The sequence below is a fragment of the Lathamus discolor genome, chromosome Z (genome assembly GCF_037157495.1).
Source record: "Lathamus discolor isolate bLatDis1 chromosome Z, bLatDis1.hap1, whole genome shotgun sequence".
Taxonomy (NCBI): Eukaryota; Metazoa; Chordata; class Aves; order Psittaciformes; family Psittacidae; genus Lathamus; species Lathamus discolor.
The window spans coordinates 96,746,328-96,772,616 of NC_088909.1; positions in this window are offsets into that span (position 1 = coordinate 96,746,328).

A 26,289-nucleotide genomic window follows, 5' to 3' on the forward strand; every position below is an offset into this window, starting at 1 on the left:
TCTTAGTTTTAGGGCTAGTGCTCATTAATATTTTTATAAATGATATGGATGTAGGAATTGAATGTACATTAAGTAAGATTGCCAACAATACTAAACTAGTTGGAGCTGTGGACTGTTGAGGGTAAAGAGCCCTTACAAAGGGATCTGGATAGACTGGAGAGCTGAGCAATCATGAACCACATGAAATTTACAAGAGCAACTTCAGGATTCTCCACCTGGGGTGGAGTCATCCTACTTATACACACAAATTGAGGGATGAGAGGGTGGAAATCAGACCCATGGAAAGTGATCTGGGTGGGCTGATGGCAAGTTGAATAGAAGTCAGCAGTGTGCCCTGGCATCCAGAAAGGACAACTGTGCCCTGGGGTGCACTGACCACAGAATTCCTGGCTTGTCAAGGGAGGCGACTGTCCTGGTCTACACTGCACTGTTGTGACACCACCTTGAGTACTAGATACAGTTTTAGGTGCCTCAACATAAGGACATCAGACTCTTAGAGTGTGTCTGTAGGAGGGCAACCAAGATGGTGAAACAGGTTGGAGGCAAGACTTAGAGGTGAGGTCACTTGGCTTCTTCAGCTTGGAGAAGAGAAGGCTGAGGGGGGACCTCATGGCAACCTATACCTTCCTCACAGTGGGAGAGGTGCTAATCTCCTCTCTCTGGTGACCAGTGACAATATATGAGAAAAAAGGAATTAAGCTGTGTCAGGGGAAGTTCAGACTGCACATTAGGAAAAGTTCTTCACTGAGAGGGTGGTCGGTCACTTCCCCAGGGGAGTGGTCACAGCACCCAGACTGCCAGATTTCAACAAGCATCTGGATGACACTGTTAGTCGTATAATTCAGTTTCTTGTAGTCCTGCAAGGAGCAGGGAATTGGACTTGATGATCATCATGGGTGTTTTCCAATTAGAGATATTCTATGGTTCTATCTTTCTGTTTGAGAGGCTTGAAACCCAGTGCTGTTGCAAAAAGTGCTCAGGGGGCACTGATAGACACAATGCAAATTGGAGCAGGGAATCCTTCCCTGACACCCAGAGCCCAGACCCCCTGCAGTTTCACTTTGAAAGGCAGGAGGATCCTACCTTGATCCCTGACCTGTTCTGTCACCTTCTCCTAAGCCTTGTGCCACCTGGGAGAAAGCTGCTTGTAGAACCTCCTGTGAGCACATCAGCCAGCAAGAGGCAGGTGATACAGGTGGAAGGAGAAGCAGCCTGTTGTTGTGAAGAAGAGGACAAAGCAGGACTGATACTGCAGTATCAGGACAGCCATGCTGGGGAAAGGAAGTATTGTGGCATCTCTACATTCTCTTAGGCAATAGTATCAATATTTGGTGGCCTTGAGAATATCTGCCCTGGTGTTCCTTTGACCTCTGTGTGGTGCTCATGCTACCTCTATCGCTATCTCCTTGCATATTTCTTGGTGCCCCTTGAGCTTCCTCCAGTCCTCTACAGTGTTTGGTGTGTTTGGTGCTGCTGCCACTGCTGCCCATATTGGAGAAATAGAACAGAGAAAGAGAAGCATGGCTAGTGAGGCAAACAGGTGAGGGCATGTAATGTATGCAGGAATGGGCTACAGGTTACACTGCTGAAGCAGGGGAACATGAAGCCCAAATATTCTGTTTTTTCTCTGCCAAAGAAGGGTCTTGGCTCTGATGAGCTGTCTAGATACATGCTACAAGGCCGGAGGGGAAAACTAGCTCTGAAAATGCCCCGCTGAACTTGTGCATGTCATACTCCTGCCATTGCCATAATGTCCTATTTCCAAATGTTTTATCCCCATGGCCACAAGGAATGTGTTCGACTGTAACTCACAGTTATCACAGATAACTCTGCCTTTGGATGCTCACACTATGGTTGGAGAAAAGTGGGGTGACTTTACTTTAGTTTTTTGTGTGTAGCTATCTAGCAGCTGTTTCAGATCTTGTTTTCATGATGCCCCTCACTGGAATTTTTGGAGTGATAAGGCTCAGCAAATATCGATCTTTTTCTTGTGTATACAAATAAATAAAGCTGTATCAAGTTTTCCCAGGGAATAAACTTTCTGCTATAGTCCATAACACCTCTGAATCAGTTCCAATTTTATTACTGCCTTCACTTCCTAGATAATTCTTTAAAAGGCCATACAAGAAAAGACAGAACAATATTGCCAATCACATTGCACTGGTGTCAGAAACAGTAGTACTCATTAGATTTTCAATTTTTTAAAAATGATTTTATTTTTCAGTTCAAGGTTTGATTTTCAATAGGAATAATTTGCACGATCAGGAAGATGCTAACAGCCTACATGTCCTGGTATAATGTCAAAGTGCCTGGCTTATTTATTTTTGTGGAAGAGTCTAATCAGTAGGTAATGAGGAATTTTATTCATTTGCAAGAAAATGTCAAGGTAAAATTTAATTAAACACAAAGTCAATAAAGGGATGTTATTTCCTTCACTCCATTTTTTTTCAGTGTTTGAAACCCAGTGTTTAGCTGATAGAGATATTTTAGGTCTAAAAAGCACACACGAATTGTGATGTGAGTCACAAAATTATGGGGAACTTCATGGATAGGATACATATTTATCATGCATGCATTTGGTGTGAATATACAATCAATTGAATGATTACATGTAAGGCAGTCATTACAATGCTGGTCTGTGTTTTAGGCATCTTGAATTAAGATCAATATGAAAACTAGAGGCCAAATCCAAACCAGAACATAAATATCCCTGGTTTATGTACAGAGTTTTTGGTTTACAATATAAGCTCTCAGGTTCAACACCTGTTTTTTTACAGCAAGAAAAGGTTTCCTTAGGACAGCAACACAAAAATCTGTGCATTGAGCAGATGGCTGCCCAAAGCTGGCTTCTTAGGAAAGGCTGAGGATGGAGCTGTGCCAGATCAACCAGTCCTTCTGGTGTTAAACACCAGCTGCTAGTATCTAAAGTAGCTGTAGAGGCCAATATGTCCCTCCCTGTGGGATGCAGACTATATCATTCTCTTCTGAGGAGATGCCTACAGTTATTCTTTGAAAGCAGTGAAGCAGGCCAGCAGCACCTTCACCCATCTTTTTGGTAATAGGCAACTGCCTGAGGCTATCCATTCTCTTAGTGGACCCAAAGATCTCAAATCTGCTGACCTGCACTTGCCTTAGCCAGGGTATTTTCTATATACCTGAGAGTGCTTGCTGTGCTACTGAGCAAATGGCTTACAGGGTCTGTAAAGCAACATTAAGAAGGGACTCAGGGATCCTCTGCAGTTATGTGCTGAATCCCAAATGTGCTTAACCTGATTCAGAAAACATTTTGACTTTAAAAAGAGGACTGCCGGTAGGTGCTGGGGATGATTTTCAGCTGCCTTTATGCATTAGAGCTGCTGACTTCAGCATGTAAACTCTGCACATAAAAAGCGGCACCCATGGCTCCCACTTCTCAAATGAGTGCCTCAGTGGTCAGAACTACCCTTCTTTCATATTTTTAATTCTTTGACTTATTATCAGTAGCTCTTACCTTATTGAACGGATTGCCCTTTGAGAGCTCCGTTCTTAGACACACAATCATAGAATCATAGAATAGTTAGGGCTGGAAAGGACCTCAAGATCATCTAGTTCCAACCCCCCTGCCATGGGCAGGGACACCTCACACTAAACCATCCCACACAAGGCTTCATCCAACCTGGCCTTGAACACTGCCAGGGATGGAGCACTCACAGCCTCCCTGGGCAATCCATTCCAGTGCCTCACCACCCTAACAGGAAAGAATTTCCTCCTTATATCCAATCTAAACTTCCCCTGTTTAAGTTTTAACCCGTTACCCCTTGTCCTGTCACTACAGTCCCTGACGAAGAGTCCCTCCCCAGCATCCCTATAGGCCCCCTTCAGGTACTGGAAGGCTGCTATGAGGTCCCCACTCAGCCTTCTCTTCTCCAGGATGAACAGCCCCAACTTCCTCAGCCTGTCTTCATACGGGATGTACTCCAGTACCCCGATCATCCTCGTGGCCCTCCTCTGGACTTGTTCCAGCAGTTCCATGTCCTTTTTATGTTGAGGACACCAGAACTGCACACAATATTCCAGGTGAGGTCTCAGAAGAGCAGAGTAGAGGGGCAGGATCACCTCCTTCGACCTGCTGGTCACACTCCTTTTGATGCAGCCCAGGATACGGTTGGCTTTCTGGGCTGTGAGCGCACACTGCCAGCTCATGTTCATTTTCTCATCGACCAGCACCCCCAAGTCCTTCTCTGCAGGGCCGCTCTGAATCTCTTCTTTGCCCAGTCTGTAGCTATGCCTGGGATTGCTCCGACCCAGGTGGAGGACCTTGCACTTGTCATGGTTGAACTTCATAAGGTTGGTATCAGCCCACCTCACAAGCGTGTCAGGGTCCCTCTGGATGGCATCCCTTCCCTCCAGCGTATCAACCGGACCACACAGCTTGGTGTCATCAGCAAACTTGCTGAGGGCGCACTCAATCCCACTGTCCATGTCAGCGACGAAGATGTTAAACAAGACTGGTCCCAACACCGATCCCTGAGGGACACCACTCGTTACCAGTCTCCAGCCGGACATCGAGCCATTGACCACAACTCTTTGTGTGTGGCCATCAGCCAGTTCTTTATCCACTGAGTGGTCCATCCATCAAATTGATATCTCCCCAATTTAGAGAGAAAGATGTGGTGTGGGACAGTGTCAAACGCTTTGCACAAGTCCAGGTAGATGACATCAACTTCTTTACTCTTACCCATCAATTCTGTAGCCCCATCATAGAAGGCCACCAAATTGGTCAGGCAGGATTTCCCCATAGTGAAGCCATGCTGGCTGTCACCAAGCACCTTGTTGTTTTTCATGTGCCTTAGCATGCCATCCAGGAGAATGTGCTCCAAGATTTTGCTAGGCACAGAGGTGAGACTGGCTGGTCTGTAATTCCCCGGGTCTTCCATTTTCCCCTTCTTGAAAATGGGGGTTTTATTTTCTTTTTTTCCAGTCGTTGGGAACTTCACCTGACTGCCATGATTTTTCAAATACGATGGCCAGTGGCTTAGCAACTTCATTCGCCAGCTGCTTCAGGACCTGCGGATGGATTCCCTCAGGTCCCACAGACTTGTGCGCGTTAAGAGTTTTAAGATGGTCTCGAACCAGATCCTCTCCTACAGTGGTCCCAAGGTCTTCATTCTCTCAGTGCCTGCGTCTACCTTCTAAGACCTGGGTGGTGCAGTCAGAGCCTTTGCCAGTGAAGACTGAGGCGAAGAAGTCATTCAGAACCTCAGCCTTCTCCAAATCCTGTGTAGCCAGTTCTCCCGAGAGCTTCCTCAGGGGCCCTATGTTGTCCCTAGTCTGTTTTTTGTTTGCTATGTACTTGTAGAATCCCTTCCTGTTATCCTTAACATCCCTGGCTAGGTTTAATTCTAAATAGTCCTTGCAAACTAACCTTGGCCACATGAACTAAGTATACTAGCTTGCAGTCGACTTAAGGAGCAGGAGGAAAACCTTTAGAAATGCTTGTGAAAGCAAAATTAAAATATCCTTTTACTTATGGCTGGTGCTGACAAATTTGAGACAAATTCACTAATAAATCTGCTTGACCCCAAAAATGAACTTTTTCATGAGTAAATCTTGCTTTTGACCATGTTCCACTCTTTGTTTTTTCCCTGTCAAGCCCCTGGAAATGAATAAGGTTTGTTCTCAAGTATGATGCTACAGCCTAAAGCAGAAGAAAACACTCACTACAACTTATCATCAAGAGGCTTTTGAAAGGGACAGAAGATCAAATTGGAGGAAGGTTGTGAAGATCCTTTCAATCTCTTGAAATCTGATAGAAATAGAGATTAAATGTTAAGAGTCAACTGGAAATGCTGTGGCATGTTTATTTAACATGCTGATTCATTATGGGTTTTGGGTTAAAAAAGAAACATCCCATAAAATGGAGAGATGTTTCTAGTTGTAAGAGCGTATAGAAAAGGGCATTAGTATAGCCCTTATATAGCATGCACAAAACAATGTCTTTTAGCACAAAAGATGCAAAAAGATGATAGCTTAGGAACATTAAAAATACACAAGACTTCTTCTCTTGTGAGATCTGAAGTACAAAAATCTTTTTAAGAGTCTCATGAAGGCAAAGATTAAAAAAAAATTACTTAAGGTCATTCAGTGTGCAATAAACTGTCAGTTCACAGTGTTACATTCTTTCTGAGAGCTAAAATAACAGAATCTGTGAGGAAAGCTGTAACAGTTTGTCAGAGCTGCCAGTGGAGCAAAGAGCAGTTGCCAGGAGGGGAGCATCTACCAAAGCAGAGGCCGTTTGCATCCTAAGAATAGCAGCATCAGGAATTTACAAACCTAGCAAAGGATTACAAGTTAAAATAAAAATTCAGGATGACTATAAGCAGGGCCCTTGACTCTGGATTTTCAAATCAAATGCAAACAGCTTTTGCAATGTTCGAAGCTTAAGAAATGGTAAAGCTCATAGAATGCTTTTGGTTTGAAGGGTCCTTAAAGATCATTTAGTTCCAATTCACCTGTCATGGGCAGGGACACCTTTCACTAGACCAAGTTGCTCAAAGCCCCATCCAACCTGGCCTTGAACATTTCCAGGGGTTTGGCAGCCACAGCTTCCCTGGGCAACCTGTGCCAGTGCCTCACCACCCTCACAGGGAAGATTTTTTAATAATACCTGATCTAAATCTTCCTTCTGTCAGTTTAAAGCCATTCTCCCTTAGAATCATAGAATAGTTAGGGTTGGAAAGGACCTTCAGATCATTTAGTTACAACCCACCTACCATGGGCAGGGACACCTCACACTAAACCATGACACACAAAGCTCTGTCCAGCCTGGCCTTGAACACTGCCAGGGACGGAGCATTCACAACCTCCCTGGGAAACCCATTCCGGTGCCTCACCACCCTAACAGTAAAGAACTTCTTCCTTATATTCACTCTAAACTTCCCCTGTTAAAGTTTTAACCCGTTACCCCTTGTCCTGTCACTACCGTCCCTAATGAAGAGTCCCTCCCCAGCATCCCTGTAGGCTCCATTCAAATACTGGAAGGCTGCTCTGAGGTCTCCATGCAGCCTTCTCTTCTCCAGGCTGAACAGCCCCAACTTTCTCAGCCTGTCTTCATATGGGAGGTGTTCCAGTCCCCTGATCATCCTTATGGCCCTCCTCTGGACTTGTTCCAACAGTTCCATGTCTTTTTTATGTTGAGGACACCATAACTGTACACAATACTGCAAGTGGGGTCTCACTAGAGCAGAGTAGAGGGCAGGATCACCTCCTTCGACCTGCTGGTCACGCTCCTTTTGATGCAGACCAGGATACGGTTGGCTTTCTGGGTTGCAAGCGCACACTGCCGGCTCATGTTCATTTTCTCGTCAAGGAACATCCCCAACTCCTACTCTGCAGGGCTGCTCTGAATCTCTTCTCTGCCCAACCTGTAGCTGTGCCTGGGATTGCTCCGACCCAGGTGTAGGACCTTGCACTTGTCATTGGCAAACTTCATGAGGCTGGCATCAGCTAACCTCACAAGCGTGTCAAGGTCCCTCTGGATGGCATCCCTTCCCTCCAGTGTATCAACCGAACCTTGATCCTTGAATATCAACCAACAGTCTTGGGCCTCCCTGCCCTCGAGGGCTATATCCCATGGAACCTTACTAAGGAGGTTCCTGAAGAGTCCAAAGTCTGCCCTCATGAAGTCCAGGGCAGTGAGCTTGCTGCACACTCTTCTAACCATCCTGAGGATCTCAAATTTGACCATCTCGTGATCGCTGCATCCCAGGCTGCCCTGGAGCATCACACTTCCAACCAGCCCTTCCCTGTTGGTGAGCACAAGGTCAAGCATGGCACCTCTCCATGTCGGCTCCTCTATTACTTGCAGAAGGAAGTTGTCTTCCACACAATCGAGGAACCTCCTGGATTGCTTGTGCTGGGCTGTACTGACGCTGCAACGGGTATCAGGGTGGTTGATGTCTCCCATGAGAGCAAGGGCCTGCGAGCATGAGGCTGTTCCTATCTGTCTGAAGAGTGTTTCATTCACAGATTCCCCTTGATCAGGAGTCTGTAACAGATCCCCACAGTAATGTCCCCCATAGCTGTTCTCCCTTTATTCCTGACCCACAAACTCTCTGTCGACTGCTCACCTGTCCCCAGGCAGAGTTCCATATTCTCCAGCCTATGCCTAATATTAGTAGCAACTACCCCTCCCTATCTGCCGGGCCTGTCTTTTCTGAAGAGCCTGTAACCTTCCATTCCAGCACTCCAGTCATAGGAGCCACCCCACCATGTTTCTATGATGCCTATGATATCATACCCCTGTAGATGTGCACACATCTCTAATTCTTCTTGTTTGTTTCCCATGCTACGGGGGTTTGTATAGAGACATCTGAGCCTAGCTCCAAATGAAGCCAGCTCATTGGCTGGAGCAGCTGGAACATCTCTACATTTCTCTGAGCATTTATTATAGGTTCTGGCAACTGACTGGATGTGTTGGGATGGAATGATGCCACCCTTCACCAATACATCTAGCTTAAAGCATCCTTGACCAGGCTGGCTATCCTGGGTTTAGCAGTAGCAGTCAGTTTTTCTCCTTCTTAGTAGCTGGTGCAGCATTGGGTTTTGACTTTTAGCCTGGGAAGAGAGATGATAACACCGATGTTTTTAGTTGTTGCTAAGTAATGTTTACACTGATTAAGAACTTTGTGAGTCTCATGCTCTGCCAGTGATGAGGGGAGGCCAGGAGGAAGCAGAGACAGGACACCTGACACAAGCTAGTCAAAGAGGTATTCCATACCACAGCACATCATGCTCAGGGAGGTAAGTGGGAGTTACCCAAAAGGGCACGGAGTCTCTTCAGGGGGGTTGAACTTATTCACCGGTGGTATTGTATTCTCTTCTCTTGTTATTTTCTCTTATCATTATTATCACTGGTGGTAGCAGTAGTGATTTGTGTTATACCTTAGTTACTGGGCTGTTATCTCAATCTTTGGGAGTTGTTACATTCTCTCAATTCTCCTCCCCATCCCTGCAGTAGTGGGGAGGCGGGGGCGGGGAAGGAAAGAAAGAGGGAGGAAAAAAAGGGAGGGGGGTGAGTGGACGAGCTGTGTGGCTCGGTTTGAACCACAACACTGGCAAGCTTCCTACCAAAACCGCTCTTCCCCTTTTAGGCCAGCTCCACCAGCCCCCAGTAGACCTGCCCTACTAACTTGGGTTCCAAGTTCAAGACACCCAAACCTCTGACTACGGCACCACCTTTCTAACCATTTATTAACCTGGCCAATCCTCCTAGCCTTTTTAGGGTCCTCCCTTGTGTCCTGGAGAATTGACAAAAAGACTATCTGAGCTCCAGAGCCCCTAACCATCTCTCCCAGGGCTCCGTAGTCCTGGTTTATGCTCTCCAGTCTACTGCTATCTATATCCCTAGCACCCACATGGATCACTAGAAGTGGGTAATAGCGGGGCTTACTAGAGCAGGCGGCCTCTCTGCAACATCCCTGATCTGTGCCCCTGGTAGGCAACACACCTCCCCTGAGACTAGGTCAGGCCAACAGGTGAGTGCTTCTGTCCCTTTCAAAGTACAGTGCCCTACTACAACGACCCTCCACTTTTTCCTGGCAGCACCAGTAGAGATCTGCTTTAGCAGTGTACCAGCTGGTTGTTCCTGGTGCGTGTTTCCTCATCAGCCCCCTGCAGGACAGCAAAGCGGTTCTGGGTGGGGGCATCAGATTTAGGAGGAAGCCCCTTGCTTTTAATTGTCCTCTTCCTCCTTCCTTTTTTTTTTTTTTTTTTTTGTAACTGTTCCCCAGCTTCCTGGGTTACCGGCTTCCTTCTTTCCTCCGTGAACTACAGTGGACACTTGAGGCCCCTGCACAGTTTGGGCCTGGAGCAAACAGTCCTGCTTTCTCTCAGCTTCCCTGACATCTTGCAGCCTATTAATAGCATCCCGCAGCTCAGCCCCTGCTGCAGGAGGGCCTTCACCAGGGAGCCCTGCCCATTGTGCATCCTCCCTTCACCAGACCAGTGCAGGCAGTCTCTACACTCTGAGCTCTGCACTGAGCCTCCCCTCTCATCGGCTCTGTCTGGGTCCCAATGCTGGCCACCGCCGGGGCAGCCAGAGCAGAGCTCCCAGACCGGGCCCTGGTCATACAGTAAGTGCTCACCTGCCTGCTCGAACCGCTGCTCGAACTGCCACACAAACTGCCTCAACCCACGCCGGCTCCTGGGCAACTTCTGCCGAGGACCTGGGGCTCCCTCGGTGGCTGTCGCCGCTCTGAGTTGAGGCTCCTGGACGCTGAGCTTCCCCCCACTCTGGTGTTGAAGGCATCTTCTCTCGAGCTGATCACCTCAGCAAATTGCACCCTTGTCCTACCCCTACATGTCCTTGTAAAAAGTCCCTCTCCAGATTTCTTGTAGCCCTTTTAGGTATTAGAAGGCTGCTGTAAAGTCTCCCCAGACCCTTCTCTTTTCCAGTCTGAACATCACAACTCTCTCAGCCTGTCTCCACAGGAGAGGTGCTCCAGCCCCCTGGTTGTCTTTGCGGCTTCCTCTGGACTTGCTCCAACAGGTCCATGTCCTTCTTATTTTGGTCTCCAAAGCTGAATGCAGTACTGCTGGTGGGGTCTCATGAGAGCAGAGGGGGAAATTTGATTATAGTTTTGATATATAACCAGTCTTATTTTTAGATATTCAGGTTTATTCAAAATTCATAATGGGTCTGCTGAAATAGCAGTTACCTGTGAAGGAATCAGGTCTGAGTTTTGCCAAGAAGCCTGTGTTCAATAAAGGCCTTACAGTGGAAGATTCAGCTCCACATTTCTACTTTTTGGCATTCTTCAGTAAATAAACTTTGATAGTAGAAACCAGACAGAGGTTAGGAAAATTTAATAAATGAATGAATACAAGATTACTCCATTTGAATGGTTGTGGTCATCTTCCCAAACTCCTCTACTGCAGCAATTCTTGTAGGTATGAATCATCTTTGTAATGGGCACAAACTTAATTTAAAAATGCATTTTTAAAAGACACAAGAACCTCCAGCTATTTAGAAAACATTATGAAGCAATGAAAAAAAAAAAAAAAACAAAACAAAACACAACAGGATCAGCCATCTACAGGATTCCTCACTATCATCTTCAGCTACTTAACCATGATTACCAGTAATTTAAGTAGACACTTAAACAGAGAAATCAACACTATAGAACTAAGTATGTGTCATAGGCTGTTCTCAGGAAGATTTTTTATTCCTCTCTACACATAGAAATCAGGAAAAGTTAAATCTATGTGATCACACAGTAGCAAAAATATAGGACCAACTCCATTGAAAAAAGGTAGTATGTTAAGGGAGGGTAAATACCTGCTTTTGTATTTACTAGTCTTAAAATAGTTTCTTACATTGACTCTACAGCAATTGAGAAATAGGCATATGCAACAGTCCACAAATGTATACACAAAGACTTGGATCTAACTCAGAGGGTAAATATATTTTGTTTTTTAACAATAGGCTTATAGTACCATATTCCTGACAAGACTGGTGAGGAGATGGTAGAATTGTTGATAGAGATGAAGAAAAGGTGGTTATCCAGCCTGCAAGGTTTGTATTTCCACAGGTTGAATATGCCAGTGATAATAGAGGAAGCAATAAGACTACTTTATTTTTAAATACAATTAATTAATTTTAAAATTAGTGACTTCAAATGACACGGGGACCTTTACCTCTACCTCAGTGCTATGGAGTGGCAAAAAACCAAGCTGTTAAGACCCAATGCATTCACAGGCTGGGCATGTCTATCAGAGGAGAATCATCAGCTGGTACATATCTTCTGCAAGGGAAAGAGATTCATCAAGGCTAAGAAGCAGACTGGGGAAATTTGCATAAAAGCTGGTATTCCTGTCACCCATCCAGAAAAGAGAAATTAAATCCTTATGATCATCAACTTATTATCTTTTTTCTGAGAAGCTTTTTTCTTTCATTGTCATGTATACCTTCCCTCAGACTTGATTACACCACTCTGCTTTGCAGCATTAATTCATAGACTTTTCCAACGGAAACTGATTATTAACCCTGTAATTATTAAGTTATTTCTTCTCCAGGAACTGAACAATCCCTTCTATTATATTTTGAAATGCCTCAAATCCTGTAACTGAATTGTTAACTTAGAGGTACAGCAGCTGAATTTTACTACTGTACCGCAAGTTTCAGGATAACAATCCCCAAGTCTTTTGAGAGGGATGCCTGGCTGGTGAAGTCACTTAAGAGCACTGCCAGAACAAGAAGTGAGAGCAGCTTGTGCAAATGTGTCCTTACTTGTGAAATATCTCCTTCAGACCCCAGTTCTGCTCCAGCACATGGAGCTGGCTGGAAACATGTCAGGAATCCCACCAGCAAAAAAAATTTGCTGTAGTGTAAAAGTGAGGAAAACCTGCACTTAGCAGGGACAGAGATCTTTAGCTAGTGTAAAGCATTCAGTGGCTCCATTCTGAAGTGCCTTCGCTGAAAATCTAGCACATGGTCTTTTTAACTTTCAAGAAAAAATAATAGGGAAAACGCCCAATGAGACTCAAAAAATTGTAGAGACATTGGATAATAATAATAAATGGGAAAGGAGAAGCTGTAAAAGAGGAAAACTGAATTCTAGATGTTTTGCCAGCTCTGACTTCCCTTCCACTCCCTGCTCTCTGCTCCCCACACACAGGCTCAAACGCCCTCCTCTCTGCTTTCCTCAGGAGGGGAACAGATTTTGCAACACTTCCCTGCTGTGGTGAGCTCTTACTGACACAAACAGTTCCACTAATATCTCACAGATACGAAGAAACTTTACACAAGGGATCAGGAGAGGAAAATCAACTGAGCTAACGAATGTTTGGGACCATCGCATTTTTTTCTTCTGAGTGCATGCATACTCCGTTTGCCAACTGGCCCACATTCATCTTGTTTCTGAATGATTTTCTGAATGGGTTTTTGGTGGCTCTCTGGACTCCGTATCTCCACAGGTGACTCTAAGTGTCCATCTGTGAAGTGCCACCTGACACAATGAGTGTGATGAGAATCACTAGGTGATAGGTAGAATGTAGGTTTAAACCTTCAGCAGTTTCAACCCAGAGACATGACAAGATTCATTATTCTGATCCCCATAGTCACGTCATGTAATACAGTCAAAGATGTGCAGTGACCACAAGACCAGGCGAACTCTGTCACTTCGGCAAAGAATTTAAGGAAGCCTCCCCAGTAAAAAACAGCAAGCCCAAATCAAATGAAACCATCAAAGATGCACTTCATGATTTTCTGTTAGCTGGTAGATATTACTCATAAGCAAGCAAACAGATTGAACAGCCTACTAACCTGATAAACTTCCAGAAATTTAAGGAAATATATCTGTAGCTGCTGATATTAACATTATTCACAAACATTTATTGTTTTATAGTTGAATCTATTGAGCAAAGTGTTAACTTTTTGATACAATAATGTATGTGATTGCTCCAGTTTCTAGGCAATACATTTTCCCAAGTGTGCTCTGTTTAAGAAGGGGATGTGTAACAAATAGCTATGACTTCCCCAAACTACTTCTCAAAAGTTAGTTAAATTTACCTGAGGTTTGCCATAACAAATGCAATGCAAAGAAAAATTCTTGTGGCCTAAGCTTTTTTGTTTCCTAATCATTTAATGAAGTGAAAGTTTTATTTTGGGTTTTTTTTGGGGGGTTGTTTTTTTTTTCAGTTGGTTTTTTTTGTTTGTTTTTTTGTTTTGTTATGAAGGAAGTTGGAAACACTCACATGCTCTTCCCAGACGAATAATAACTCTCTCCTGCCAAAAAGCCCTGGCAGTTCAGCTCATGAGAACCTACAGTGGGATTTCCAGGGGTTTAAAGACTCAGTTTTCCCTGGTTAGTTCAACAAAGTCTTTCCCAAATACCCTGAATTCTACAAATAGATAAAAATAATGTGTTCATCTCATCATCCTCAATCCCCCAAAGATTTTTTATATTTCATTTCCTTCATTTTACTGGCCTGGAAATATTGTCACAGTAGCTTCCATCAGAGTTTTCAACCAAATCTATGCCCTGCTCTTTTTTCAACTACAAAATGTAGTATAACGAAGTGATATTTTCCTAATTTTGGTAATTATTCACTCTCATAACTGCATTCATCAAAACTAAAAATAGATTTGGTTCAGACTCAAGTAAAAGACTGGATTGAAGTTTTAGAAATCTTTTAGTCAAAGCTGAGGTCAAGTTTGCCTCTTTTCATCTGCACAAAGGTAACTCAGGCAAGGGAAATACTGGTTGTCCTGGGTTCAGCAGTAGCAGTCATTTTCCTCCTTCTTAGTAGCTGGTACGGTGCTGTGTTTTTGACTTTCACCCTGGGAACAACGCTGATAACACTGATGTTTTTAGCTGTTGCTAAGTAATGTTTACTCTGACCAAAGACTTTTCTGAGTCTCATGCTCTGCCAGGGAAGAGGGGAAGCGGGAAGGAAGCAGAGACAGGACACCTGACCCAAACTAACCAAAGAGGTATTTCATACCACAGCACGTCATGCCCAGTATAGAAACTGGGGGCAGTTACCTGGAAGGGCTAGATCACTGCTTGGGTCGGGCTGGGTATTGGTCAGCGGGTGGTGAGCGGTTGTATTCTCTTCCCTTGTTATTTCACTTATCATTGTTATTACTAGTGGTAGCAGCAGTGGTTTGTGTTATACCTTAGTTACTGGACTGTTCTCATCTCAACCCGTGGGAGTTACATTCTTTTGATTCCCCTCCCCACCCCTCCGGGGGCAGGGGGAGGAAGGGAGGGGGAGTGGGCAAGCAGCTGTGTGGTCCTGTGTTGCTGGCTGGACTTAAATCATGACACTGGTGTACGCTGCTCAGGGACAGATGTCAGTTGTGGCTGGGGCCACTGTCAGTACACAGTGCAGGGGGATATACTCTCCTAGGTCAGGACGCTTCATAGCATGGCAACATCACTCCTCAAGACACCATGGTAAAGATATTTGTTTGGAAATCAGGATCCCACTTCTCTTTCTTTCAAGGATTTACTACTATAAGACTAATATTGTCCTTAGTTCTGCAGCTGGAGATGATACCCCCAAAGTAGGTGGCTGGGATAAGAGTTCTTTCCAGAAATTAAAAGTAATGTAATGAAGATGCTTTACCCCAAAGTAACCCCTCCAAGTCTTAATTTTGATCCTACTCAAGTCAGGGATTTCCATAATATTTTTTAAAAAATATTGTTGAACTGCTTTTGTTACGTCTGTGCATGATTGCGAATTTAAAGCTGCAGTTTTCAATCCTTGGTTTCTCTGTTAGAGATACAGAAGGTCTGTTTTTGATTTCTTTGCTACACCTACTACCTTATAGACATGAATCACATCTCTCACCACTTGCCATGTAATTGAAAGGTGTTACAATACATCTTCATCTATCTCTATTGCCTTATGCTAATATAACTAACATTAAGAAAGTGCAAATAAAACCATGGCAGGCTTCAGCACTGACAAGACCAGTCATTCTGCATCAGAGTTGATTCCCAACTTTCAGATCCAAATAATTCCATTTCTTTTGCTCTAGTTCATTCATTCTAAAGAGGTAAAAGCAGCCCTTCAGGCTGACTATAAATATTAGAAAAAACAGAAGTAATAGTTTTTCAGCCTACTTTGGTGGTCACAAAAAAATGTGGATTGTTCCATAGAAATTAAAAACCTGATAATGAATAATTGTGATCTGCAAAAAGTCTAAGACTTAAATGGTTTGTCTTGTAGTTATTGTTATATACCCAATGTACTCCTGTATGGAGAACCAATGATAAATCCACAGGTTGCATCTGTACAGAAATCTAGCCTGGGTAATTATGGAGACTTCTTTGAAAAGCTTCACTTATATCAGGTTATGTACAGATCTCAGTTGCCCTCACAGCAAGAGATGCTGATTCTCTTTGTAAATGAAGCCAGGGCCACTTCATTGCACTGAAATGTTACTGAAATGCAGACGATACATGTGGAAGCACTAAAATACTGGTGCAGTTCTTCCAGGACAGTCTGCAATCCCACTCCTCATAGAATCAAAGAATCATAGAATGGTCAGAGTTGGAAAGGACCTTAAAATTATCCGGTTCCAACCCCTGCCCTGGGCAAGGACACCTCACACTAGACCAGCTGCTCAAAGCCCTGTCCAACCTGGCCTCGAACGCTGCCAGGGATGGAGCATTCACCACTTCTTTGGGCAGCCTGCTCCAGTGCCTCACCAACCTCACAGTAAAGAACTTCTTCCTTATATCTAACCTGATCTTTGCCTGTTGAAGTTTGAACCCATTACCCCTTGTCCTGCCACTACAGTCCCTAATGAAGAGTTCCTCTCTAGCATCCACCCACATCTTCCACCCACATCAGGGAACTGCACAGTCGCAGCTAGCCTCAAGTTCTTCTTTGGTGTTTCTGAATCACCACCCCTTTGCTCACAACGACACATCCTCAAGGGGAGTGAGAGGTAAGAACTCAGCCAGTGTCCAATGTTCCTCCTGGGGATGCAGGCAATATCTTTCACCTACTGTAGACCAAGATTAGAGCTGAAGCTGGATCTTCCCCACTGCAAAATGAAGGCTTTAAAGCTTTCTCTGTTACAAAATGTTAAAGACATTGTGAGTATTCATTTTAATGAGCCCTTTTTGAGGTTTAGAGCAAAAGTACTGCCCTAGGAGCAGATTCCCAGCTCATGATCCTAGGTAATCAGCTCCTGAACTGAACTATAACAGGAAGGTGCTCTCAGCAGCTACAGGGCTGCACATGATGGTTTTCTGGGTTCTGCCCTCTAGGACTGGGGTTTAGCTTTAGAGAAAAAGGGCCTAAATATTCAGGCCTGCAACATCTATTTGAATCTAGGGGTTTTAGCTACTGTAGCTAAATCATTCACAAAAATTATTTTCATGGAGACTTCACACTGAAATCAGTATTCCATTCTGGGCCTGTACCAATAGGCAGTCCCTTCCCATATCCTGTACTGGTTTTCTTGTGATAAAACAGCTATTGAAAGCCCATTTGGACATGTAACCCTAAATACATGAGTGTGATACTGCTTCAGGAGACTGGTCCAATTATCAGTGATGACGATGTCTGATTCCCTTAAATTTGGCCATGTAAAATTCCAAAGAAAAATGTGGGGCTTTTTTGTTTGTGATCATTTCATAGTGTTTTGCTTTAAACAATGCTTAAGCCATGAAAAGGCTGCAACAGGAAGCTGAAAACTTCAGGGATGTGTCTTGTTATTTGTTGCAATACCTTACTGTAAATAATTAACATATTTTAATGGCTTAAAAAGAATGCAAAAGCATCAGTTTTCATTCATCTATAATAAAAGGGGAAGAGTAGGAAGGGTGAACAGGAGCATATGAGATAGATAGTATGAATTAAAGTTAATAAATAATGCCTACAGTGTTAGTCATCAGTTTTGCCTTGCACATCCACTATGCTACACAAAGAAATATCTTACAACTATTTTGAAAAGGCCTTGTTTTACGTGGAAAAAGATTGATTGCATTTAAGCAGATCTTCAGAATAAGTCCCTTCAGATGAGAATTAAAAAGCCAGTTTAAAGAGGAAGATAAATTTAAACATTTCTTTCTCACACAGTTTCTTTTTCTATTTTTTTAATGTGATATGATTCATAAATATTTGACAGGCTATGGCTCAGCAAATGTCATTTTCTTGGCTCTGGGGGAAGTTTTACATTGAGTGTTGATCAAAATGATATATAGTCCCTTTGGAACAAGTAGGACAAGTACTACGTATCTGCAGGCCAGATTCTAGGTCTGACAAAATAAATCACAAAACCTCAATTGTATTCCAAGTATAGAAGGGGCAAGCGGGTAAATCTAGGTCCAAGTTTTAGCAGTATTGCTATACTTGCAGATCTTTTCTGACTTTTCCTTAGCTCTTCACTTGTAGATAGCTCTATAAGTTTAAGAAATAACCTCTGTAAACTATAAAGGTGTGTCTTACATTACGAAAAATACAGTGACTATGACATTTTTCACTGATTTTTGAAACTTCCTTCTGCCTCAGATGCAAAAATTTTTCCTTCTTACATCAGTAATGTGAGGGCCCATGCTTGGGAGGTGAGGGGAAGCTCTGACCTGAAGAGAGGAGGTAGCCATGAACTGCATGCATTTTATCAATCCCTTTGTGATTTTTGGTGGGCTGTGTGACATACATTGAACAGCAGGAGCTGGAATTGAGAGAACCGAGGCTGATGCAGTCTGATTCCAGAACTTCACAGTGAACCACTCCACCTCTCTGTGGAGTTCAGTCAGACAACAGAGGAAGATGCAAGAAGATGCTTTTATTGCCTTTTTGGTTGCCTTCTTGTGCTAACTTCTAAACCTTATCCCCTCCCCTCCCAAGAGATACACAAGTACTGTGGCATGGGACAAGCAGATTGGTTGGGCAACAGGCATCTAGGCAGCCTTCCCACACAGAAATTCTTGGTTTTCAGTGGACATGTTTTTGATTCAAAGTTTTCAGTTTCCAAAATAACAGAGCACTGATGAAGCATTTTCCCATACAAATACGGCTGCCTCACTAAGGCAAACAAGACCAGAAGTCAGTAAAAGCAGATGAAGAATAATAATATTAGAGATATAGTTACCATCCTACACACTTAAACATTATTTGTCTCTAATGACATTTGCTGGAATTCATTCTATGGGCAATGTAAGGAATTAGCAATGGAAAAGACCTATTTTAAGGCATCTCATCCGGCTCCTTAAAACAAGAAGTTGTCCCTACAAATGGGTGATTACTACAAAAATATTTGGATTCATGCTTCCTAGGAACTATAACTGATATGCTGATACCATAGGAAGTGTTGGTGCTTTCATCTGCTTTCTACAAACTAACTATCCTGTCAATTTTAACACCTTCACCCTGAGTAGATGTTGAACCTAGGGCCCCCCATTCTTTCCTACATGAATCCTTCAACTATTAGACTATTATCCTAATGACAAGTAAAAAAGAAGGGGGTGTCATGAGCAGTTCTTCTTCTGCAAGTACCATAAAAAAAAAAAAAAAAAAAAAAAGAAAGAAGAAGAAACTGCCCTGAATACATTTTGTAGGGAGCCTAATCCCAGAAGTGAATCTCAGATGCCACCTGGTAAATCTGTCTGGGTTTGGGGCCATGAGGAGCTTTGAGGGACAGAGGCCAAGTCTGGGATGTGGTTGGGTTTAGGTATGATGGTGGTGCCAGCCACATCAGCCCTGTTAAGATGCTGGGCAGTTCTGGACATGCTCAGAGGTGCATGCTGAGTGGGTTGGTCATAAAATCACAGGTTAGGGTTATGGCAGTTTAGAGCCACCAAGCATTCTGAGAGTGAGGAACAAGGAGAAGAAAAGAAAGCTTCAAGCCTGGTTTTCCATAACTTTTGGTTAGCCAAAGACTAGACATCAAAATGTATTGTTTGTTTTGTTCAGCTTTATAGTTGGATTGTTACATACCTGCCAAATTCCTTATGAACAGGTGATGACACAAGTTGATTTGGAAAGCTTTGTGTTGAAGGAAAGTGACTTTTAATCTATTTCCTTATGATGTACTTATAGTATTTCACATACTTTTCAGTCTAAAACTCTTTATGATCCTTTTAATCCTAGCATTTTTAACCATCGATTGAGCAATGAAATACACATCTTTGTCTATTTCAGAATGAGTTTCTAATGGCAGTGCTTTGCACCCAGCCACTGTGGTGAGATAAAGGCCATTTCCATCCACTCTCTTGCATTTGAGAACAGACAAGAAGGCCAGTGTTTCAGAAGAATGTGATAAGCTCCATAAGTTCCTTTTGGTTAGTCATTAATGCCTCAGGAGAAAACTTTTGTACTTGGAAGCACAGAGATAGTTGTAACTAGATTAAGGAGGATGTCATAAGAATTAAGTGCACTATATTTTTTATATTGTCTGTTCAGCTATTGTACAATGGGACCTTACATAAGAGTGCACTTTGTGGTATTGTATGACTGGTAAAAGGAAACGTCCTTTTAGCTTCCAGGATCCGTTTCATGCTTCATTATCCACTACTGTCCTAAGCAAACTAAATAATCCCTTCTACTCAACCCACCTGGAAGTCCCCTGTAGCTGGTTTTGTTCTTTTGGTGAGCTGAGTGATTGGGTTTTGGGTGGCATTAGCAGATGATGTAGAGCAATTACAGCTCCCTTATGCAACTCTGCTTTGACACCAGCTAAGCATTGCCCTTACAGCCAGCATCAGTAACGTAGCATGGAGAAAGGCAGCCTTTTCACCAGCGCAGCCTTCTCACACAGGGCAGAAGGGGGAGAATAATAAAAGGAACCCTAAAATCCCACTTATTATGAGAAGGATATGTCCGTACAAGCAACATGGAAGGCTGCCTTGAGCCACCCTTTCAGTGAAGACCTCTCAAGACAGGCAAAGGGTTTGTGCAGTTATCCTGGGGGCAAGGCATGTCAGAAGTAGGACAAATTCACACAACACTGCAGAAATCCTGGACTTCCTTGAAGGCTGTAAGGCTATTTAAGGAGACAGCACAGTCCCAATTGGGAGAGAGAAAAGGTGGTTAAAGCATGTTAGTTATGCAAAATACATACAAAACTCTTCCAAAGAAGGACATCAGTTGTGTAAGAAACAATTGAGGAGAGGGGGGGAAATACAAGACCTAAAATGACTGATGATGTATGACCTAAATGACTGAAATACATGACCTAAATGACTCTCACCTAAGAGAGGTTAGGATCCAATCATCAAAAGTATTACTTAAAAAGGATCACAGAATTCAGTGGCACAGCAAGGACTAACATCAGTGGAGGGGCTGATTTCACATGTAGACTGTACAAATGCCCTAAATATGGCCACGAAAGAGGACTGAGTTGCCTTGCAGCTCTAAAGGGTAATAGCATAAGCAACAACTGGAAGAACAACCTACGCTGTGCATTCGTACCACAGTATATTTCACATGCTGTTTTTATTCGACTTGTTGCAAGGTAGTCCTCTTATAAGAGACATCCTCTTATCTGGCTGTCAGAAATATTTAAGAATTTTATTTCTTTCAAGGCCAAAGCCACAGCAAAAGGGCATGTTGAACTATTAAAAAGTTATCTGAGGAGAACAGAAGAATAAGCAAGCTGAAATGGATGCTTTTCTGGCAGAGAAGTGTTACAAGAGCTGTGGGGAGGGGGTTGCCAATCCCTGTATCAGAGGCAGTAATCTGACAGAAGGCAAATTTATCCCAAACTCTCACGTAAATCATAGTGTTAATCTAAGACACAGATATATGGCCTTTTGCTGTTTTGTACTCTTTTGCTTGATGGGAATCATCAGGAGAAAAAAAATATATTTCTGTTTGAATAAGTTATGGAGTTATTTTAAGCAGTTGCTGGCCATCGGAACATAGATGACAAGAGCTTACAGGGGACTTACCTGGCTGCAGACACTGTCCTGGTTAGTAATTGGGGATGGGTGAAAATGAGAGGCTTTGGGAACCCCCTCAGAAAAAGGGAAAGGTCAGCAAAACCTCCAGTGCCCCAGCTACAGCAGGTATACCAGCAGAGCAAGTAGTTTGTTCAGAAACATGAGGACACTGTACGTATACTGCTTATGAAGAGGTACTGGAACAAAATTTCTAGTTCAGACTTGCTCCCAGATTGAGTATTCAAGCCCAAAGGTATTCAGTTTAATTATACAAACTGTTTTGTAAAGCAGTACATAAAAAGAGGTGTACAGATGACTGACAGAACAGAGTTATGAATGACCATGTTGTTTTGTTGGATTAAGAGAAAAGGAAAGTTTATTTTGGATAATTCTTTGAGGACAGCTTCAACTTCAGGCAAATAAAGGATGTGACTGCATCTTTTGGATGCTCTTTTAAAAACCAGCATATGGTTTACAGACTTAATCTGGATCCCAGGAATGTTAGCAGTATAATTTGTATCCTTATCCACATCCTTAGGAGAAGTTCCCAGGTCAGCACTATGGAGTGTTGTGGAGGAATATGCATTACTATGCCAAAGATTATTTTCAGACTGCACATAGTTATTTTGTCTAGTGAATTGTCCTGAACTCAGGAGAAGTGCTTTATCTCAGCAGAGCTACTACATGTCTGTTACAGATCATGGGGTCCTCTTATAACTGCTGTACTTTAATAAATTATTTTTAAGGGGACACCAGAATTGACAAGATTTTATTCCCTGGGTACTCGTTTTAAGTCATGTTATTTCATGTTCATATCAATCTTGGAAGGTGCACAGCTTGAATTTTCAGTTTTGTTATCAGTGCATTGAAAGACTTTATCTCCAGCACTTAAAAAATAATAAAAATCTTAGAGAGTGGAGGAGTTCTAAAAATAACAGTTTGGGCTGTCCCAAACCTGTCCCAAGAGAGGATGGCTATAGAAAAGGTCTACATCCATATTCAGATGAATCATAAATTATTCACTGTATCTAATAGTTAGAGAAGGAGAAATGTAGAAAAATGTAACCTCTTGACCCTTCCTTCCCCAAACAGCTAAAGTTCTCAAGAAAACATGAACTGTTATAAGCATTACTAACTCCTCTTAGAGCCTAATTTGCTGCTGAAAATCCTGTTACTGAACTTGCTTATCAGGCATGAAAGAGAGTATATAATGATTTGAAATCAGAAATTGAGGGAATATATTTATTAGTGTGCAAGACAATTCTTGATATAGGTGATCACACTCAGAGGTAGCACAGACAGGTTTATTTTGAATCTGTCTTCTCACCCAAGAAATGGTATAACAAATTATTGTCAAGAGTAAGGTGCAAATAATGAATATATTCTCTTCCAAACTCAGGATTTCATTAAAAGCAGCATGGTGAGAAAGCAAGAGAGTGGGGGAATATCAGTTTTGATGTAGTACTGTTTTAAATCAAATTGAACAGTGCAGTGCAGATTACATTTACAGCCATGGTGAAGCCTCAAGCTGGAACTGGTATTACTCTTAATGACTCTTATATGTACATAAAAATCAAAGAGAAAATTTACAGCAGGCAGATGAGGGCACAAGTTCTGGGATGACATCCCTGACCGCTTGACCATGATGCTGGCAGTTGAGAGGCACACATGCCCAGAAAAACAGGGAAATATTTTCCCTGTGTGGGTGGCACTAGCACAAGGGCAGCAATCTGAACTGTTGACATTTCGGAGGACATTTCTCAGAGCACTTAAACTGGCAGCGTGTAGGCTGCCTTTTTAAGAACTACAGATCTTGGCAATAGGGAGGGACTTAGAATAAGACGAGACTGGTACTGCCTTCAGACAAAGCTAGCCATGTAACACATGCCAGATGCCAGAATGTAAATGTACGTATTTCACCCAGATCACTTTATAGATTGAAAATATATGCTTTCCCTTAACAGTCTGCATTTTTTCATCATCACTGCATACACTTCTCCCCAATGCATTTTCCATCTGTATATTTACCTTACTTATATCTTTATAATCTTTTATTTACCATCAGTATTAATGTTACACTAGTGAAGTTGGCTGTATCTTTGTTCTTAGCATCATATGAAAGAATTTTCACCTAATTAATATAGCAATCAAATTAACTGCTTTTCAGAGCAGCTCTGTCCTGCTTCTGTAGCAAGTTGTGGCACAGAGAGTTGTTATCTGATGCTCACAAATGCTCAGGTGCTTTTTTAATGAACAGACCCCTTCAAAAACACAGCCAGACACACTGTTAACTAAAGTGTCCTATTTCTTGTAAGCAGTAGTCACACATCTCTCAGAGAAGTATATTCTGTTAGTCCACTGTAAATTCATTATTTCTCATATAAGTTAAGATATTTAAAGTATTCTTGGAAAGAAACTCTTGGGAAAAAATATTTAATAAGTGGTCATTCAACACAAATAAAGTGGAAAGCTACAGGTATGCAATTATTATTGTTTGGAATAACTTGCTAAAGGAGTTAGCAAAGAACTTGAGCAGTATTTATCTTTAGGGAGTAATGCATAATAAAGCCATTCCACATTTTTCATTGCTTGGCTTAATTTTTTTTTTTTTTATTTCATCCTAACTTTATATTGCTGAGGCTGAGGTGCAGGTTGTACTCCAAAAGATTTAGCAGATATGAACCTGATAAGTGTCACTGAAAATACTTTGATTTGCTATGAGGTCTCCACACCTTCCCTTCTTCACCTGAACAACCCCAATTTTCTCAGCCTGTCTTCATATGGAGGGTGTCCCAGCCCCCAGATCAATCTCATGGCCTTCCTCTGGACTTGCTCCAACAGCTCCACGTCCTTCTTTATGTTGGGAACACCAGAACTGTACACAATACTCCAAGTAAGTTCTTACAAGAGCAAAGTCAAGGGGCAGGGTTACCTTCTTCGATCTGCTGGTCACACTCCTTTTGACATCTTGTAGTGCCCTTTGATCAAACCCTGCAGCAAGGTGGTATACCAAGTTAGTGTGTACACTCAACTCTGCTCCTCATTCTAGAAATAATAAAAGAGAAAATACATAATATAGCAATAGTACAGAGGTACCATAGTCTAAAAACACACTGTGGAGCTGTACCATGCCTGAGAAGTCAGCTCACTGCATTAGAGTAGCTGCTGATACTCACACCTGCATGTGTTGACCTGGGCGACAACCACTTGAGGCTGTCCACGCCATAAGTTAGTGGAGCAGGTTGTTAAAGTAAACAAAAATGGACTCTGGAGGATAAGGGAAAGCAGCCAAAGTATTTTAGCTCTTCCAGTGATCAAAAGCTTGAATTATTAAAGCATAAAAAGTCTAGCAAGCAGTTGTTTTTCATAGATATCCATGGAAAAGCAGTTTTCTCTGTCTGGTTTGATGTACAACCAATTAAAAATCTGTACAAAACATGATGGTAATAATTTCTTTCTCTGCAGGCTTGTCTGCAGCAGCTTTCAGAGGTTATTCACACAAAATACACTGACACACCCACCACCTTCTCTGATGAAGAGACAAAAGGTTATCCACTCCCGCTCCCCAGCATTTCAAAGGAATGCCTTCGCTCATCCCCAGTTCACTACAGAGCCAGGCTGGAACCTAATACCTGACATGAGATAATTTATGGAATCTAATTCTCCCAATCCACATTTCTGTACCTTTAGGGCCCTCAATCTGTCTGGGAGAAGTAAAGAATGGAATAATGTATCCTGACAAATTTGTAATCTATTCCAGTCTTCTGACAAGGGTAAATTTTTTCCCAGTTCTTCCAAAAGGCAACAAATTCAAGTCCTGCAGACTAGATTATTTACTGTCATTAAGCATACAGCTACAATTTGGTGTATCTAAAAACATACTAGCCAGCTGGCTCATCTGTTTTTCTCTCTGACTATCACTCCCAAAACAAAGAATACTTTTACTTTTTCCAGTCCAGACAAAACCCTCTGAGGTTGTAGGGCTGTGTGCTGCTGTTCTGAAAGCAAATGGAGGGACTTATAGTGAGAACGTACTGACTACGCTGGGAATATAAATGTGCTGTGGCACTGCACGTGCATGCACATGCATATCCTGTTTGATCACCATCTATCTAGAAATGAAGTAGATATAAAGGACAAAATGCACTGGAAGGCTAGACACATACGTATTTGTCTGGCTCCAAAAGTTTTGGAAGTTTATTAGCACAGGGCTGAGAAAAGGTTTTCCACTACGAAATTGCCCACAAAGAAACGTGAGTATTTAAAAATGTCAAATTATTTCTCCTTAAGCAACTTTTTCAGGGACTAAACTCAAGGAAATGGAAGCTAGGGGATTCATCATATTTTCACTGGCAATGAGGACATGGCAGGATGTGTCCCAGGTGTTCTGAGTCCAGCCCAGCCTCTGTCCAACAAAGAATCCCTCTCCTGCCTACCAGAAACAAAATGCTTCATCTCAGTGGTGAAAGACTGAAGGCCTGAGCGCCCAAAGCACTGCTCCACTTCAGCCCTTGCTTTTGCTCAAATGGTGGGAACCCTGTGATGGTCAATTCCCATGCTTACCATATGCTCTGACACGTGCAATTGAAGGTGCCACCAGAATTGTGTAGGCTCCATAATTACAGATAACTGCTAAATTGTCCTGGTTTTGAGTTAATTTTCTAGAAATAGAGTTAATTTTTGAAAAATAGAGTTAATTTCCTTTCAGCTAGCTGATGCAATGTTGTGTTTTGGCTTTAGTCTAAGAATAACGTTGATAACGCACCTATGTTGTTACTAAGTACTGCTTACCTGAATCATGGTCTTTCCATTTTCCCATGCTCTCAAAATCATGGTCTTTTCATTTTCCCTTCTCAGTGAGGAGGGATACAAGAAGCTGGGAGGAAGCACAGCCAGGACAGCTGAC